Source organism: Physeter macrocephalus, chromosome 20 (genome assembly GCF_002837175.3).
Source record: "Physeter macrocephalus isolate SW-GA chromosome 20, ASM283717v5, whole genome shotgun sequence".
NCBI classification, from domain to species: Eukaryota; Metazoa; Chordata; class Mammalia; order Artiodactyla; family Physeteridae; genus Physeter; species Physeter macrocephalus.
The window spans coordinates 118582248-118597341 of record NC_041233.1 but is presented as its reverse complement, the minus strand read 5'-3'; positions in this window follow the sequence as shown (position 1 = coordinate 118597341).

Sequence of the window (15094 nt, the reverse complement as noted above, 5' to 3'; positions counted from 1 at the left end):
CACATGCCGCGGAGCAACTAAGCCCGTGCGCCATGGCCGCTGAGCCTGCGCTCTAGAGCCCACGAGCCACAACTACTGAGCCCGCGAGCCACAACTACTGAAGCCCGCACACCTAGAGCCCGTGCTCCGCAGCAAGAGAAGCCACCGCAATGAGAAGCCCGCGCACCCCAACAAAGAGTAGCCCCCACTCGCCGCAACTAGAGAAAGCCCACACGCAGCAACAAAGACCCAATGCAGCCAAAAATAAAAACATATATAAATAAATAATTTTAAAAATAAATAAAAATGTCATAACTAGTAACTGTCTATACTATGCATATATTTCAAAGTTAAACAAAATTCATGTTAATATTTTTGTATATTTTTTCAAATTTATGTAAGCTCTAATATGCAAATCTCAGTTTCAAAATAACATAGTAAGAGTTAACCATTCAGTTAGGAAATTTTTTTTTTTTTTTTTTTTTTTTTTTTTTTTTGTGGTACGCGGGCCTCCCTTTGTTGTGGCCTCTCCCGTTGCGGAGCACAGGCTCCGGACGCGCAGGCTCAGCGGCCATGGCTCACGGGCCCAGCCGCTCCGCGGCACGTGGGATCCTCCCAGACCGGGGCGCGAACCCGGTTCCCCTGCATCGGCAGGCGGACGCGCAACCACTGCGCCACCAGGGAAGCCCTCAGTTAGGAAATTTGAAGGAAGGATACCAGAGTGAAAATAATTTTCCTTTTTCTTTTTTCTGAAAACACATATAATAAACAAGTATGGCTGTTTAAAAATAGTTTAAAAATTACTCCTTACATCTTACTGAAGTACCACAGAAAGAAATCAGAGTGTATATATGGAGTTTCAAAATTTCAAAAATTTTTAAATTTAACTTTTAATTAGATTAGAATAGTTTGGGCACAAACGCCTAGTTTACTAGTTCCAAGAATCTGGGATATCTGCCACCAAAAAGTAAAACTAACAAAGTTAAGCAGAAAAAACTAAAATGATGTTGCATGCTTTGTTTCAAACCTGGATATAAAATACTTTATGTGTTAATCTACTTAAATATTTATTATTTTAACTATAAATAATAAATCTATCATCTCTTAAAAATACGTATGCTCTTCACTCTTCACAGGAATAGGCAACGCATTCTTTTTTCTAAATAATTTATTCTCTGTTAATCAGATAGAAGTAAAGATAACCTCATATCCACTTTGCACTAAAAATAAATAGTACTTGATCTACACTTCGCAATATTCTTAATCAGCTTCAAGCAATAAATAGCTCAGGAAAGAAACATTATAATTTAATTTATTGCAATGTTTATTATGCAGTCAGATGGTTTGCATCACAAAGGTCTAAAATACTTTCATCTTCACAGAAAAATATAAAATGTCCTTTGAAATCAAACAGACCTTCCAAAGACATCAGTCTATTGTGAAAATATTACAGCTTTGTGACTTTGGCCCAAGAGATTTCTGTCAGTCACCAATCTGCTATCACTATAGAATTACAGCTAGAGTACACTATCAATGCCTGCTGGGTCCTTTGGGAAACCAAGCTTTGCTGGTTGAACTTTATGGTTTAGTCCCACAGGCAGAAGAACAAAGCTTTGAAAAGCAGACAGAACACATTCTTCCTCTAAAATTCTAAAGAGACAAGATAGAATCTCTTTGCAATTGTTTGGTATACTACAGATTAAATTGAATATTAAACAAATTTCTCTGGTCCATAATTAGTATTAGCTGCCTCTTTGTGTTTGCTTCAACTAATTACATTGTTTTAGAATTTCCAAAAGTAACCGTTTAATGTGCTCCTTTTTGCCTTATTGAGCAATTACCAATTAACAGTGATTCCCTCTGTAAAGGTGCAGGTAAAAGAAATAAAGCCTTTCCCTTCCTATTCTTAAAAGTATATCCCAAAAATCACTTCTTAAAGCTAAGTGTAATATTTCAAATTTGCTCTTAAAATATAGGAAAAACCGATAAAATTAATTTCTGTTTTAAATGTCTTTTTTACTATTATAGTTTCAAAGATAATGCAAATCTAGGCTTAGATACAGAATTGCATGGGTGAGTCTAATGTACTTATTTTTTCAAACAGTAGACATATACCTATATATTCTACTATTTCCTGGAAACACATTTTTTCATGGATCATAACACTTTTATTTTCTTCTGGATGTGGTTGGATACTACATATCCTGAATCCTGAGTGATAAGGGGTTTTTTTTCTACTACATTTACCCCTAGACTTAGCTCAGTCACTTAGAAAAGTCTACCTGGAGGTACCCAAAAGCAGGTCCTTAGCATCAATGACTATAAATTACACTTGGTCCTCCTCTGTATCCGCGGTTTCCACATCCGCTGATTCAACCAACCATGGATTGAATCAAATGACTACATATCCTTTGCTAGGTGAAAGGAAATAGGATTGTTTGCTAGTAGCTAGCTAAACAAATCCAAAGAAATTGACCAATCAGCACATAATATTTTGTTTCTACCTAACTGAAATGTAACCTAATCCTTTTCTATTACTATTAAATTATTAAAACATATGCTCAAATGGATTTTTAAAATAAAATGTTTAGAATTAACAGAAAGCATTGAGGAGAAAATTATCTGATTATTTGGAAATAGAAACAAATTAAGTTAATGATACATAAACCATTTTCCTTTTAATTTATAACAGACTGAACAACTCTGTTCTATCTGAAATTACATCTTATATTAACTTATATCACAGCAAGAACTTTAACACTATGTGAAGAAACGCAAGAATTAAAGAGCCTAAAATACAAACTGCTTCATAAAATTGAACATTTTATTTCTTGCCTCATTCAAATACTCAGTAAAGTCAAAGGATGAAGGGACTTTATTGCCTATTTTCACATTTTATATTTAACAGTAACTAGTCCCTATAAGGCATTGGGACTCAGAAGTTAAAAGTGCCCACAGGGATTAAAGTCCTGCCGCTTCAGCAAAAATATATTCAGAGAATGTAATGAGAGTCTTCAAAGGTGCAATAAGATGCTACATTTTCAGAGAACACCCAGTTTTGCCAGAGCCTTTGAAATATCAGAAGGCGATCAATTCTTCAGTCCCTTGAGAATCACGCACTGAGTAGTCTGAGATCTCTGAGGTTTGCTTGAGTTGGTCTTCCCCACCTGTAGACCTGGGTAATGTGTTGATTTGCAACTAACCAAGATCGCGTGTGTGTGTGTGTGCGTGCGTGTGTGTGCGTGCGTGCGTGCGCGTGCGTGTGTGTGCGTGCGTGCGTGTGCGTGCGTGTGTGTGTGTGTGTCTTACTTTAGCACACTAAGAACTGCTTGTAACATGTGGTGATCTTCCATGTGGTATGATTTCGTGTAGTGGCTCAAAGCCCTGTCTGAACAAGATATATTTCGAAATCAGACAAAATTCCTACTACTGCAGAAATAAGTTGTTTTGCAGTCAATCAATTCCAGAATACCTTTAAAATAACACATATTTTAATGTGTACCGGCAGCACGTTAGCAGAGACCAAGAGTAAAATAAGAGGTGAACAGTCCACACTGCACGCTCCAATTGGGAGCCACTGGCCAGTTTTGGCTGTTGAGCACCTGAAATGCAGCAAGTACTGAAAAATGTAAACTATGCGCCAGATTTTGAGGACACGGTATTTTTAAACGTCTGGAAACTACCTCATATATTATGTATTAAAATCATCATATTTTGGATATACCGATTAAATAAATTATTAATCTTTTTCTTAACACTTTTTTAACATAGTTACTAGAACATTTTAAATTACATATGCAGCTCACATGATATTTCTATTGGAAAGCAATGGTCTCTATACAACTTTGAAAAGTTGATAAGAGTTTAGAGAGGAAAGGACACTGGGTCAGGATAAGCACTTCAGAATGCTATCAAAGAAACAACAAACATTGGTGGATGGTCATTCTGAAGCCATCTGAAGGCTTGTGCTTTGTTTTTTGTTTTTGTTATTTTGATACTATACTAACTAAAACAGCATGAGACAGAGGAAAAGTGCACACACATCTGGGAAACTTTCAGAATACCCATCCTGGAGACCAGCACTCAGATTTTGATTAAAATGGTCTGGGATGGGACACGGAAGCTTTTTAAAATAACTCCCTGGGCGCTTCTACAATACAGGATGGTGAACCACTATTCACTACAAGGTCAGAGGATTAATAAACTCATATCCAAGAGACTCACAGAAAGAGTGTGGAAGGTGCGCTTACAAGAAAAGAGGCTGGAGCCACAATTTTACCATGACGCTGAAAATGGATGAGGTACACACTGAAAGCCACTGGCAGGAGCTGAACAGGAGACGAGGGAAAGTTTGGGGAACTTTTTAGACTGATCCAGTAGCTCAAGGAAACAACTGCTGGGACAAAATGCTTCTGAACGATCAAAAAATATTTGGAGCGTAGGGAAATATCTGCAGGGCACAATATTAAATATGATTATAGATATTAAGAGAACATTTATATATTTTGCCAAGCAATATACGCAAACAAGTCTTCAAGGGAAGCGCAGCCAATGCAAAGGCTCTTTGGTTACACTGTGAACTTCTACATGGATTTTTTACATTGATGTGAGCTTCCCTATCTGCTGAACCCTTAGTCTAATCTCATAACTGTACACTTTATTCCTTTATTAACTCTTTAGTATAGGCCAAAATGCTTAAAATCATACTTCAAATTCCTTACTACATGGTCTTTCAGCTCCACTTATGCCATCAGGCTGTCTCACTTTGCCAAAGGAAGGTGTTTTAAAGTCATAAAACATTTATTATTGCTGGTAAATAATCCTTCCTAGAAACAAACACAGTAAGTAGTATTATCTCACAGATTAATAATCCTTATTGGACAAAAACCATAGTAGGATTGTCACCCATAGTCTGCCTGAATTTAATTGCAAAAGAAGAAAGGGCGAGACTAGAAAGGGAATAAAACTCCAAAAGAATCTCCAGCTAAAAGCAGTAACTTAGAAATAAGTACTAAAAAACATTGACATACGCCTTATTTTCTACTCGCAGAACCCTCCATAGAGAATGAAAACCAAATAAATATCCTCCAGTGATGGAAAGAGCTAGTGTCCTCCCATCTAAACAATTAAGGGCTGAAACAGTTAGTACTGAGGTACCAATCACATGTTTTATCTCTCCGAGTAACATTTTTATAGAGGAGAATTATAGAATTATGGGGTAATAAAATGACTTTGTAAAAAGAAAAAGATAAAAATCCAATAACAGACTCTCCAACATTTACATCAATCCCGCTTCTGGAAGTGACCTGACATCACTGCCTGCCTTTAAGGCCACCTGCCTTATCTATCTTGGTTCTGTAGGTTTTTACGTGAGTAATAAGTAAGTGATTCATGGCCTTGTTGGATTTCAACCAGAGAGAGGAAAGTATCCAAGAGAATGTCCCACAATAAAGCACCTTAATGTGATCATCAAACTACTAGATAAGATAGATGAAGTGATTACTGACTATGAGAAGCTTTCAATTCAGTAGAGAATGACTTTGGATAAGAGGCCTCCAGAGTTACAGAGAAAGGTTATGTTTTGGCTCTTTAAATAAATAGCGAGGAAAAATGACACGGAGCATATTATAGTATAGAGAGCATAAGTGAGCCAACAGGACTGTTCCATTTTTCCCAAAACAAATTTCAAATGCTTTTATTTTTAAATTAATTAATTTAAGGTCAAAGAGGTGATATTATCAACATACATACGTACACACACACACACACACACACACACACACACACACAGTTCTGTCAAGTAGAATTAGAAGGAAATACCCAAATTTCCTATATAAACTACTTCAAATCTATCAAAAATTTCAGGTTAAAAGGGTTTCCTCACAAAATGCCAAAATACATTTGAATGAAATATATTATCAATGAAAAAGATCTATTTTTTCACACTATAAAAGTTTTAAAGATAATTTTCTGTAATATTTCTTAACACTGTATCATGGAGATCGTATCTAGTGCACTATTTCTCTGAGACAATAAAACTGATAAGTTCAAGGTTTCTTCTTCACAGAAAAACCCCGCTTAAACAAAATTATACTGTAATTTTAAGAATAGACAAAATTGGCAGACTCTCTGTTACACTTCCGTTAGTAAATGCCACTCAGGCCATCCAGAAAAGTGTTTTCTCCATAACAGGATTTACAATCTGTCTCTTTTTCACTCCTACACACCTCACCTGACGCTGAAGGATTTGGGGTTTTAGATTTTCCTTTATCCTGAATCTCCTCTGTCTCTCTGAGAAGGAAAACCATAAATTGTATCCCTAACCTTCTGAGATTGAGAACCTCAGCTCTCATTTAGAAAATGAGAGGGCTAGAATAAACAGCCTCTAAACCCCTTCTATTTCTGAAATTTTACCACAAAAGTCAAGAGAATTTGAATAAGCAGGTATTACCAAAACCAATGTCCACCATCTTCTACTTTTCACCTTTTCAACCAGTCTCAGAGCCTATTTGTTTCTCTGAATTGATTAATACCCTTCCTCCTAAGATGCACATATCATGGTATAGAAACAGGTTGGGTTTCAGAATTAAACAGATTTTCCTTTGACTCATGTCTTGACTGCTTACTAACTGGGACCCCTTGATGATAACTTTATACGCTTCGTGTCTTAGTTTTTACCATCTAAAATGATGATAATAATGTAGGTTACAGTAAAAAAAAAAAAGATGATGTGGTATAGTTCAAAGATGAAAAAAATAAAAACCTATATAGGCAGTTTCTGTGGTTGACCCATAGTCAGGATGCAAATTAAATATTTAACTGAACGAGCATTGCCTCTCTCAAGGTTATTTTCTTCTAACCAGGGACACTGCTTCCAAAATGAGTATCTTTCTAAAGGTAAAATTTTAAGTAATAAAAGCTGACATATGTAAAAGCTATTTTTTCACCAGGTAAGTTTCTTCAAATGTTTCACACATCACTTAGTGTTCCTTTTCATAAGACTAAATGTCGTTGTCCAAAACTCTCTGGGACTATTAGAGTCCTGTTTTCTGTAGTTTCCACATCTAACAAATCCTTCCAGTAATTAGGCATATTCCTGATAATACAAACCTCTTGAAAAGCACAGTCACGGGGGAAAATTAAAATTAACTGAGAATGATGGCCATAACAGCAAAATAACATTTAATGAAAATGAGTTAGATTCACTGGCTACCTGAGACCACAATCGAGAGATATTATTTCCCCCAAGGCAGAATCTTGAAGAGTCTTGGAGAAAAAAAAAAAAGGTATAGCTAATTGAAGGGGGAAAACGTCTCAAGTAAAATATATATGTATCTCTAAAACGAGGTATCATGACTTCATTTGCTATGGACAATGGTATATCTTTCTGTACAACCACTCCAGACCAACAGACGTTCATGGAAAACATTCTCAGGGGAAGAAAAGCTTTGCAATTACAGTCTTGATATTTATCTTCTTCCTAAAAGAAATACGACGCATGTGATCACGGCTTAAATGAAGTACAGTAAGTTGCTTCAAAGCATGCTCATTACATTATGCTCAGTGTACTTTAAAAAAAAAAACAACACAGATCCATATATGTCCTCCTCCAGGGAGAAAACCAGATCTAGAATCCTATACTAAACTCTCCCTAGCCTTAAAGATATTACCATACTGGGGACCGCTAAAATCATACCTATAAATAATTTTATACAAGTTGCAGACTGTAAGTTTCATTTTGTGTGTAACATTTCCATTGGTCCGTTCCACATTTACAAATGACAACCACCTTTAATTTCTTTCTTACACCACGTATTACACAAAGCAACATCTCTCGGCAATATACAGTAGGAACTTTTTTTCCTTATAACGTGCAATTCCAATTTAATTTAAATGCAAAGGACAAAGAACTGGCTCACAATCTAATATTCTGAGCACCTAAATGCTTCCGACTGTGACTGTACACTACGTAAGGCGTTTAGCACTTGGGATATGAAGGAGAATAAATATAGAGATTTCTCTAAATCGTGTTTCCCCAAATCTGATGCATAAACCACCTGCGTCAGATTCATGAAGGATGCTTGTTTAAAAGGCTGATGTATGGCCCCCACTTAAAAACCCCTGGGTCAGAATCTCTGGCCATGGATCTCAGATGTCTGTATTTTAAACAAGCTGCTTGGGTGAATGGCCCCTTACAGAAAAAACATCTCCCACTGCCCTAATCCAGAAGTGGACGGTAACCCATGGCACCATAAAACTTCTCACCGTAGGACCAAGGCCCTTTGCGACACAGTCTCTTTCCTCTACAGCCTTCCCTAGCCCTCAGTGCAACACGAACCAATGATGGCAAATCACGTACGTTCTGCACGTCCAGCTGCGTATGCTTGGACCACGCTGGCCTGACTGCTTCGCCAGCCTGAATTCTGATTAATCTGAAGCCTAGATGACACCCTGCACCACCGCCTTTGCTGCCAGTGACCACAGCCTGTCCTTACACTCACCCAGTCGGGTAAAATGCTCACTCATGTGGCTGTTTGGTTAACATCTTTACTTACACATAATTCACACCATAAAATTCACCCATTTAAAGGGACACCTTCTAAGTTTAGAAGATTTTCATCAGCGCAGAAAGAAACACCATGCACATGAGCAGTCACTCCCATTCATTGCTCCCTCCACCCTGCTCTAGGCAACCTCTAATCTACTTTCTCCTGTGCCTATGCTGGACATTTCTTACAAATGCCAGCTGCACATGCTTCCATCATATACTACCAACTGCATCCTATTTATTTACCCATCTGCCTTTCTGACCAGACTTACAGAGGTTCAGTTTCCAGGATCTGGCACTGAGTGTAGCTCAGGAGGAATCATCAATACATGCTGGAATAATTAATAAACATCCCTTATTGCTTCTTGTCACAGGCAAGGACGGGCAGAACTTGGATGCGCTGTCACCACTTAGATGGAAAAGACTGGGCTGTCACTAAACTGGGGCTGGAGAGTTAGGCTCAGACAGAAGGGAAGGAGTTTGACGAACCCAAAGGCCAGCATTAAATCCCTTCTAAAGTTACAGTGATCTATTAAATTAGGCATCTGTAGTCTTTGAGATGAGAACAGCAGTCCATGAGATTTTCCGTGATCTATCAATACCACAACCACAGCTTAACTAGATTTTGGAGAGACAGCACATCTTTTCCTGTCCTTTACATCCTTTCTGACTCTCTCCCAGCTCCTGTGTACTCTCTCTTGGTCCAGGGGTCCAGCATCAAGAGGTTGTCCAAAGCCTTCCTCCACCAAGGCATCCTAATTTGAAAAGTAATATTCCTTTCCTTTGGCCTTAATCAAAATTGCTTTTGCCTGAGAGCTACTCACATCACACTGATGTGATTTGGAACACAGTAACTGATGGACAGAACTGGTTAAAAGATTAGGCAAAATACCAGTCATTAAGAAAAAAATTATAATACATGCTCTGGAAGAATCTTCACAAAGAAGTACATAAAAAAGAAATAATTAAATCCCCCAAAATGCCCCGGGGAAGGGGTAGGTAGGTGGTGGATCTCACTGTTAACATTTTTCTGAACATCCTTGAAGGCAGAGCTCTCCGAGGACAAAGCCACATACACAGATACACATATGCGTAAAAATATTTACACTTGGCAATATGCCGTGCAGAGTTTTCTATTTCAGTAAATGTAAATCTACAGCATCCGCTGATGGCTGCATAGCATTTCACAGTTGAATGTAAGATGATTCATGTAAATAATCCTTTACTCCCAGACATCTAGGTTATTTTCCTATTTTCCCCCTGGGTACTATAAAAAATGCTGAGAAGAAAAAAAATATATATATATATATAGGAACAATTAGTTGGTTATCTCATTGAGATACATTTCTATGAAGACAATTTCTGTAGCATAGTATATCAGTGCTTATGCTTGACCAATGTTGGAAAAGTGCCCTGCAGAAAGACTGTACCTTTATACTCCATCAACAGTGTGTTCATGTCTGTTTCCCTACACTCTGGCCAAGACTGCATTTTCATAATATTTTTAGTATTTAACAAGACGCAAGAAGCAAAACTTGGCCTTTTGACACTGCCAGGTCAACCTGTAAAATCAGTGTTTTATTAACCTTCATTACAAGTGATGACTGCAGAAAAGTCTCTGCTGCTTTTAGCATCCTTGACCCTGTCTCCGCCTCCAACCTATATCCTTGGTCTGTCCTGTCTCCAACCTACAGCCTTCCCCAAATCCATATGCCACCCTTGCTCCTAACACTGGGGTCAAGGAGGCTATGGAAAACACACATTCCCTAATATTCAAAAGGACAGAAATATAGTGCTCAATTTTTTAAGGACCCACCAAAACAGAAATACAAGATTCATATCTCATGTGCATTTCTTCAATTACTAGTGAACATATTTTTTATTGATCTTTTGTATGTCTTTTCTTAAGTCCAGTATCTACTTGCCTAGAAAGATATTTACTTTGGGTTATTAATATAGGTTTTTTTCCACTCATGTAAAATGCCTTTGTTATCACATTAAGATTCCATACAGGGGCTTCCCTGGTGGCGCAGTGGTTGCGCATCCGCCTGCCGATGCAGGGGAACCGGGTTCGCGCCCCGGTCCGGGAGGATCCCACGTGCCGCGGAGCGGCTGGGCCCGTGAGCCACGGCCGCTGGGCCTGCGCGTCCGGAGCCTGTGCTCCGCAACGGGAGAGGCCACAACAGTGAGAGGCCCGCGTACCGCAAAAAATAAAAAGAAAAAAAGAAAAGGATTCCATACATTCATAGGTACAGTTTTTTTACACTCTCTATTCTTTCCACTATCATACGATTTCAAATTGTACAATTTTATAATGCATCATAATATCTACCGGGGCATAACCCCTCCTCCAATGCTGCCTGGGAGTCCTTCACTTGTTTTACATCTTTTTTTAAGAGGTACTTTAAAACCACTTGACAAATTTTTAAAATCCTAGTAGGATTCGGCTTGATTTTACATTGAATGCACAGATTAGTTTTTACAGACTGCCTATCTTTACTGTTTTCTACTTCTTAGGAGTAGCCGCAGAGGTATTAGGAGAAATAATAGGAAAAATAGCAAATGGTAATTAAAAGATTGCTATGTGTAAGATAATCTTCCAAACACGTGATATCATTATCTCTTTTATCCATCACAGCTCTGTGAAGGGGATATGTTTATTGCCGTTTTGTGGATGGGAAAACTGAGGTACAGAAATTGTAGGTAACTTATCCACGGTCAAGTACCCAGTGAACACTGGGGTCAATTTCACGCCCAAGCATTTTGAAAAGGGAGCTCCCACACTGACAACTATGCAATTTACGTAAACCCCTTCATACCACTGTTACTGTTCTTTTATAGCTTTAAAATTTTCTTTACCTGAACGTTGTACATGTCTTGTTGAGTTTATATCCATATATTTTATGTTATTAGCTGCAGTTTTTAATTATGACATTTCCTTGGTACATTTCCAAAAAAAAACTTTTGGCATTACAAATATTATCATTTATTCTTTAAATGGACAATTTATTCAATGTATTGTTTCTAATTATATAATCTATATATATTCTTTTCCATTATAGGTTATGACAAAATATTGACTAGAGTCCCCTGTGCTATACAGTAGGTCCTAATTGCAGCCACTATAGAGAACAGTATGGAAGTTCCTTAAAAAACTAAAAATAGAGATAAATCCAGCAATCCAACCCCTGGGCATATATCCAGAAAAGACAAAAGCTCCACTTCAGATTTCTAATTAAATAATTCATTTTCTATTATTTTTTAATTTAGTAACAAATTATTTAAGATATTAAGCTCCTTTTCATTACAGTTTTGTCTCCACCCACAGATTTTGTATGTAGCAGTATTTTTTACTGTTATTTCCTAACTTGTCCACAATTATAGTTTAGTTTCTTAATTTTGGGTTAGTTATTTCTAAATTTGTTGCCTTATTTTTAAAACAGAGAATCATCTATGACTACCAGCTTTTCATAATTTACCAGTCTTTTTTTTTCCCACACGTGTGTGTGTCTGTGTGTGTCTGTGTGTGTGTGTGTCTAAGTATATGGCAGCATAAGTGAGATATACAGCTTGCTTGACAAGGAACTTTTATTTGCTTGTGTAGCACAAAGTTTGCTACTCATCTCTCCAGTGATCTTATCAATTATATGAATAAAACCAACCTTGACACAATTTAATTCTTATGCATTAATCTTTCATAAACTAAAGTGTGCTAAACTCGATTACTCTGTGTTTTTCACTTTTTCCTTGTGAATTTAGTAGTTTTGTGTTACTTATTTTAATTCTATGTCGTAAATTAAGTTATAATATGTGATATTAGAGGGAGGCGGGTATTTTTGTTGTGGTTTTGGTGGAGGATTTTCAGAGCATAATCAAAAACTCTTCTCCATCTCCAATTACTTTCCAAGTAAAACAGTACATGAAATTGTATGGTTTGCAGCTACCTACAAACTACACCCACGAAAATAATAAAAATAAAATGATTAAAATTGGCAAAGAGAGCAATGAATACTTTAAACTATAAATCACATAAAGGGAAGTTCAGGATGTGTCCTAAATTAACATGCACATTTTACTATCATAGTATCCTTGAGATCTGTCTGCATCGTTGAGTGACAAATGAGTCAGCATATAGCAAATTGAGTTCTCATATTATTTAAACATGAAGAGTCTAAGAAATTATTTAAACCTAATTTTCTTTTTACTGTGCTATGATTTAGAAATAAAGAGACTGTACTACTGTACTCTATACAGTACTGTACAGTACACAAAAGCACAACCACTTATAAAGGATGCCCGCATGGGACAACGTACGTCAGACACGTGAACTAACTTACGTGATTGGACACGTGAACGTACGTTCGCATCTTTGAAAGTTCGCAACTTGAAAGTTCGTCTGTAGGGGACTTACTGTAGTTATTTAAATTAAAATTAATTAAAATCAAATACATTCCCAGTCCTCACCTTGCGGCGAGCAGTCACCCTTTAGGACAGCACAGGTGGAAAACGCTCTCATTATCACAGAACGTTCTTTTGGACAGCACTGGAGGCAGATATTTTTCTTCCCAGGCATAATGAAAACAATTCTCATTATTTTTCTTTTCAGAAAGGACAATTAAAATTCTAAGAAAATAAACAGCATATTTATATTCAGAATACTAGTAACTGACAAACCAGAGACTTTACCTCGGTTCTATTTGACTGCTAAACCACTGTTTCTTTCTACTTACTATGTAGAATTGATTGAAGAAAAGAAACCCTTAACATCAGGAATGGCTAAGGGAAGCCCCTGCCCATGCAAGCCATGGCCTCAAAAATGTCACTAGAGATGCCACTGGCACAACTTGTCCTGCGGACATTTATCCTTGTCCTTCCTAGATTCCAAGTCTCATGCTAGATTCCCTGAACTCTGTTCAGCGTTCTAACTAGTATGTAAATTCTCGAATTAAATTCATCTCGTGTCTCAGATGTCTACATTATACTTCTTATCTCTGGCAAAGACTTAGCAATCCTGACAACCATTATATTTCTATTTCATACCCCTTATAGAGACAATTTCTGGAGATGGCACAGTCTAAATGGCCTGTCCAAAATTAACCCTTTAAGTTCTACCAAAGTTGCCTTTTTTTACTGTTGTGGACTGAATAGGGTCCCCCCAAAAGATATGCCCAACTCCTATTCCCCAGTACCTACAAATGTGACCTTACTTGGAAAAAGAATTTGCGCAGATGCAATTAGTTAAGGGTCTGAAAACGAGATGGTCCTGGATTTAGGGTGAGCACTAAATCCAGTGACTGGTGTCCTAATAAGAGGAAGGAGAGAGAGGGCTGACATCCACACACACAGAGGAGGAAACCCAAGGGGGAAGGCACATCAAGATGGAGGCCGAGCTGGGAGAGATGCATCTAAAAACCAAGGAACTTCAGGGATTTCTGGCCACTTCAGATTCTAGGAGACAGGCATGACGCTGGGCCTCTGAGAGCCTCCAGAAAGAAATCACCACTGACAACCTCTTGGTTTCAGATTTCTGGCCCCTACAACTGTGAGAGCACAAACTTCGGTTCTTTTACGCCACCAGTTGGCAGCAATTTGTCATGGCAGCCCTAGGAAACTAAGAAAGCCACCATCCACATCAGTATTTCTTTTCAGGGCCTTGATCTCCTTCAAAGCAGTTACTGTTCTTTCCACATCTCCCAAAGGGGTGATCAAGAATTTCTGGTGATTGGCTTCCCAATTATCTATAATAAGGAGGCAAAATCTAGGCGAACACCTGAAGAAAAATGTCAGATACAAGAATGTTAGGTTACGGGAAAATGACTTTGCCTTTTAAAATGTGGTTGACTGGCTGGATCTAGAGCAAGCTGCCTCTTTCACAGTGTTGAACAGGCTCTGAGGCAATATAAGCCTAAGGAGACTTCATGACAAGACGTGCGGACATGTCCTGTTGATCAAACAATGCTAGAGAAGCCAAAGAAGCTTAACGTTACTGACAAAAGAATGGTTCATTTAATATGGCATCCCCTTAATGATATGCAAATGAATTAGTATGCTGCCTGACGATGAGAAAAAAGAGCCAGCATGTAAAAATTTACATTTTCTTATTGATTTTATTGATGATCTTATCTTCTATTTCTCTAACTCTTATCTTGTATTTCTCTAGCAACTGCAAGAATTAATTTTAACAACTTTCCATATCATGAATCTTTTAACAGCCATTGCATTCTTTACACTATACAGAAAGACTCAAACTCTAACATTATCTTTTCATTTGCCCCAAATCCTTAATTCTGTGAACTTTATTTGGGTTCCTCCTAAAGTCTGGCCTTAAGAAGCAATTTTCAGTTATCCTCAAGACCATATTCACCTAGGCCCTTACTAAAAATGGATGATCACACTAAGCACAGAATGCTGTGGGTGAGACGCCTGGATGGAAGTGAATTCTCAGACATGAGGAGTGAGTGAGGTGACCTCAGCATTCAAGAAAGGAGAGGAGAACATGGGTGACCAAAAGAACAGGAAGGAGAAAGTGACCTGTCTTCTTGCAGAGGAGAGAAGGTTTGGATCAGG